The sequence below is a fragment of the Electrophorus electricus genome, chromosome 8, assembly GCF_013358815.1.
Source record: "Electrophorus electricus isolate fEleEle1 chromosome 8, fEleEle1.pri, whole genome shotgun sequence".
NCBI classification, from domain to species: domain Eukaryota; kingdom Metazoa; phylum Chordata; class Actinopteri; order Gymnotiformes; family Gymnotidae; genus Electrophorus; species Electrophorus electricus.
This window is the reverse complement of record NC_049542.1, coordinates 5,727,927-5,733,926: the sequence shown is the minus strand read 5'-3', so window position 1 is coordinate 5,733,926 and position 6,000 is coordinate 5,727,927.

Here is a 6,000-nt window from a genome sequence, read left to right as displayed (position 1 = left end):
CCTCTGCAGTCCAATCCCTATACTTCCTGCAGAACGTCAGTCTGTCCTTGATGTTTTTCTTGGAGAGAGGTGGCTTCTTTGCTGCCCTTCTTGACACAAAGCCATCCTCCAAAAGCCTTCTCGTCACTGTGCATGCTGATGCACTCACACCTGCCTCCTGCCATTCCTGAGAAATCTCTGCACTGGTGGTGACCCGATCCCGTAGCTGCAACCTCTTTAGGAGATGGTCCTGGAGCTTGCTTGACTTTCTTGGGTGCCCTGAGGCCTTCATCACTGCAACTGCACCTTTCTCCTTTTCTTGATGATTCAATAAACGGTTGAATTAAATCAGCTGCCTTGTCCTCATTAACACTTTCTCCTGAGCCAACAAAAAGATCACTGAAATGATAACAGCAGGCCATTCTGTGGCAGAGTTGAAATGCAGTGACTGGAATGCAGTAATTTTTGTGGCAAGGAATGACTTTGCTATTAATTGCAATTCATCTGATCATGCTTCATAATCTGGAGTTAATGAAAATTGCCACCACAAAAACTGAAGCAGCAAACTTTGTGAAAACCAAAATTTGTGCTAGTCTCAAAACCTTTGGCCTCAACTGTGCAGGCATTTTTTAAAATAGAGACAAGCTAGACTAGAGTACAAAAAGATTAAAATATAGGCACATTAGTGTATAGGCCAGTTATGGTCCAGGCAAATTAGATTACAGACAAATTCTACAATAAAGGCACATTACATTAGTGGCATATTACAGCATAGACACATTATATTATAGCTGTATTACATTACAATATAGGCATATTACAGTATAGGTACATTATATTATAGGTATTGTATTGCATAGACACATTATATTATAGGTGTATTACAGTAAAGGTACATTATGTGTTGTGAAGTGTGGTTAGCATTCCATTCTGGCATTACATACTTGTATCTATTCTCCTGAACCTAGTTTGTGCAGACTTATTGCCTCTACAAGAGATCTGCTGTGGAATTGTTTGTTTATTTATTTATTTTCTAAGCTTCTTTTCTAAGGAGGCTTTTTTGCAGACCACACAGCACACATGATCACTTTGGCAGGATTAACATTGCCCATGTGCATATGGAGAAATCCACTACATGTTTTCAAACTGCTGGTGAGAGACATTGCTAAGGGTGTCAACACGCTCCCAGGAGAATGTCAAATGTTCAATTCCAGTATACAGCTATGTCAATAGCCCACTGGCCAACCTCGCAAACACCCTGACTGGCTGCCATACCAAGAGGCACCCTGCCATCCTTTTAAGCTAAAGAAGATGGGTACAGCTATCCCTGGCTGCTGTGAATGGCACACATCACATCTTGGATTCAAACCCTCCTCAAGCTTGTGATGATGAATGCTGTTTTAGAGGATGTGTGTGTGTGTGTGTGTGTGTGTGTGTGTGTGTGTGTGTGTGTGTGTGTGTGTGTGCGCGAGTGCATTTGCATTTGTGTGTGCATGTGGGTATTCATGAATGTATAAATGTAATCTGTAAACTGTAAAACATTCCTCTATTCCGGATGATGCTGGTAACACTTTTAAAGACAATGGGTTCACCTGAGGCCTTCAGATCCCAAGCGCACATGCTCTGTCTCTCTCTCTCTCTCTCTCTCTCTCTCTCTCTCTCTCTCTCTCTCACTTACTCACACATACACACACACACACACACACACACACACACACACACACACACACACACACACACACACAGAGGCAGCCCACGCAGTTTTCTAGCCCGGTGGGTCTTTGTTAAACATTTAGAAGAGACTCAATCAATTATGCATCAAAGTAATTGTTCATCTCTGGAAAACTTTGCATACCATCACCAGTAGAGCTCCACCCGCCACCTTGAAAGGGCCAGTGCCTGTCTCCACCATCATCCTGCCCAGCCTCCACCCACCCTCGTTCCAGGTAGGGGGCGCTCCTGTGTAGGAGTGCTGCACTGCCTTCTTCACACTCAACACAGACGTGTCAGCAGAGTTCGGAGAGCCGGTTCGAGCACCAGCGTCTCACAGAGACACTGACCATAATCTCAACACTGTCAATAATATCTTATAAATTACTGACATTATGCAGGAGGAGAGGCATGCACCTTTACACCATGTTCTCTCTCCAGGGATTACTTTATGATGAACATTAAGAAGAACATGTTATGCACTATCTATCTATCTATCTATCTATCTATCTATCTATCTATCTATCTATCTATCTATCTATCTATCTATCTATCTATCTATCTATCTATCTATCTATCTATCTGTATAGATATTTTATAATACAACAATAAATTTCACCCACATCATATGTGAGATGGAGAGCCGGCAGTGTGAAGCCCCAGATCTGTAACTCTTTCCAAACAGCCTTTTGTCCGTGCCATAAACTGCTCTATTTTCCCAGCAGGGACGGGTGGTGGCGGGTCCCCCATGGCAGCATGGGGAAATGGGGGTGCACCGGGGCGCTTCTCTGTGTGCCTGCACCATTATTTAGAGGTGATTGTGTAGGTGAGAGACCTGCACCAGGGGCAGACCTGCAGATGGACAAAACAGTATGTGGCCTGGCACTGTGTGCTCGAGTCTTCCGAACACCTGCCTGGTTCCAAATCACCACACACACAACGTGCACAATACACATGCATGCACACACACACGGATGTGTGCACACATACACGCACATACAGGGACATACATGCACACACACACGGTACAACACAATACACACATGCACATATACATGGAAGCACGCATGCATGTGCACAAACATACACACACATAGTATGCTGAATACACGTGCACGTACACAGACACGTGCACACATGCACACAAATGCGTGCACAAACATACACACACACAGCACAAGCAAACAAGGCATAGCAACAGGAAAAATACCCATAAATTACAACCTTGCAGCACTGGAGGGCTCAAATTAATCTGATGTATTTCTGCCTCCCCTCTGCAGTGGCTGTCCATTAAAATGAACAAGTCGATTAAACAGCAGGTGGCCTTCAGTACACCACTTTCTCTCTCTCTCTCTCTCTCTCTCTGTCTGACTTTCTCTCTCTCTCTAACTCTGTCTCTTTCTCGCCCCTTCTAGGAAAAATGAATTCCACTGTGGCGCTAAGAATTGACTACACTTTCCTTTTCAAATGGCTAAACAGAATGTCAGGCTTGGCTCTAACCCGTGTGGTCACTCATAAAATTCTAAAACGCAGACAGCCATCTATTTCCCAGCGTAAACAAGTAAACAAAGGTCATTTTGACTTCATGTAAACAACGTCCCCCTCACTGTGGACACTGATACATGTGGCAGGTAAACGAATAAATCGAAACTCTGAATGACAGTCAAGGCCTAAAAATGAGGGCTACAGTCCTGAAACGATCAGAGGCTCTCACATCCCATGCGCAACAATGTGTATTCCCCCCGACACCCACCTTTCTTCTCATTTCACACAGGTAAACGGTTAGAAGTGGCTGATGCTTTGAAGAGGTTTTTGCCAGAAAAAAAAAAAGGCTCCGCTCCGTTCCCAAGAGAGACAGCATGAGAGAAGAGTTTCTCATCTCCGGTTCCACTTCATTTGAGTCCGTGAATGCATTCAATGGATTTGTAATTGTTCGGAGGCTTTGAAATAATGGGATCACTTAGAAACAAAACACAAAGTCAGACAATAGTAATTCAAAATAGGGTTTTTTGTGGGGGCGGGCAGTATGCGGGGGAGAGGAGTGGGAGGTGTGGGTATGCATTCGTGTGGCCATGTTGCTTTTCGTGTGTGCAAGTGGGTTAAAGGCATATAAGTGACAGAAAAAGAAACAACAGAGAAATCGACAGAGTGAAAGGGAGACAGAAAGGAAGGCAGAGGATGAGACAGAGAGCACATGCCAGCTGTAGGCTCTTTTCTGCAGTTCTAAGATTGTTTCAGTGTCTTTAAGCTCCATATTGATTTTTGCAAACACCCCCCACACATACACACACACACACACACACACACACACACACACACACACGCACACACACAGACACACACACACACGCACACACACACACACACACACACACACACACACACCACCCCTGACCCCTTCCTGGCCCCTTCCTGTCTTTTTAATGTACAACATATTTGTCGAACAGGTCATTGTGCAGCACTCACTTTGCTGTTGTGTTGGTCCACAAATGTCTCTGTTGGCCAAAATCATGACATGGCTTAGTATGAAACTGCCATGCATGTTTTATTAGGCCTGTGTAACTAGTCCCATGCAAACAGCTGCTTGAGCAATGAGCAAGGGAAGGTCACTGTACACCCTCGCTGGTCCAGTTCCTTCTGTACAGGTAGAAAGGTGCACATCCTAATTCATGACTATTTGGAGTGACCAGCGTGGAAGGATCATTTTAATAATGACACGTCAACTAATCACCTAGAGGTTTCATAAGAGCTATAAGCAGGATATTATTTAATAGCAAAAAAAAAAAAAAAAAGTAGGCTATAAATGTAGGTTATAAATAAATAAACACTGCCTGTTATTAGATCTATGATGTATCTTTACTGCAGTAACTCAAACCAAGACACCCCAAAGTGTAAGGGGTATAGACAGAGAGCAAGAAAGTAAGAAAGAAAGAAAGAAAGAAAGGGGGGGAGGGAGAGAGAGAGAGAGAGAGAGAGAGAGAGAGAGAGAGAGAGAGAGAGAGAGAGAGAGAGAGAGAGAGAAAGAACAGTGGGAGGCCGCATAGACTGAACTTCACATTAGCATATGAATATCATTTTGTGTCCAACGTAGCGATTATCCCTAGACCTCCCTGTGAAAAACAAACCCTGTCCATCTTGCCATTCGAACATGCACTGCCAGAGCCTGTGCACGAGGGAGGCCTGCGGCAGAGGTTTTCTGGCCGCTGGGGGCGTCGCCGGGGTGGGTGGGGGAGGTGAGGGGGGGGGGGTGTTAAGCAGTGGGGTGTCAGAGACTCGGGCGCTTACTGCGCACGCGCCGGGCTCCAGCTGCCGCGCGGCCCTAGCCCGGCGCTCACGCGGCGTGTCAGGCGGCTCATCGCAGGAGCCGAAAGGCGCGTCTGCGCGCCGCCAGCGGCCACGTTAATAATTCAGCCACTGCGGATTAGGAGAGAGACGCTCTGCAGGTAGGACGCGGAGCGGGGCGCTAGTGGGGTCTCGTTGCTATCGCCTTTGCTGGGATGCCGTGTTTTTGTAGCCGGTTCTAATGTATTCCGAGGCTTAAAATAAAATATTTGCCTTATTATGCGTGGAAAGCTGAACATTTTCATCTAAAACGCCGGGCATCATGGTTTGATCATTCACATTTGTAATCCTACAAAGTGACAGAGGAGAACATATTCTTATGCACATGACACACCAAAGCGATCAGCTCTGTGTTTTCATACGGTGCTTCATAAGCTCGTGCCACGGAGAAGGCACTCAAACCTCTGGGTGGTGTGCCAGTGGTTTTTAAAAATGACTATGTGTGTTGCATTTTGCAAGCGCCATGCTTTAGTCTTGACACCCTCAGTAGGCTACTCGATTTCACACATTCGACGACAGCTGAGAAACAATGTTTATTTACTTGCAGTGTTTGCTTGTTGGTGGGGGGGAGGGGGGATTCAAATGAATTCGTCTTGCAGCAGGAGTCGTGCAACTCGACTGAATCCTCCGAGCCTGCCTAATTAATGCAAATTTCCCGCATGCGAGGAGTTGGCAGAAAGTTGAGGAAGTCAGCTAAGCAGTGACGCGATCAACACAGCTTTAGGATATAGATACGCAGGCTGCAAAACAAGCTGTGAGAAAAAGATCTCCTCAGAAAAAAAGCCAAGAGAGATGGAGATAGACTGAGAAATGTTCCTGCGTGTTGTATAAGCAGTGCGAAAATATTATTTCATGCTTAATTAAAACTGAATGCTGTCTATAATATCAGCGGGTATAAGGGCCTGCTACAAGCAGCAGTGCTTTCATTGGCTCTATTTCCTCCTAATGCCACACCAATTACCATTGAAA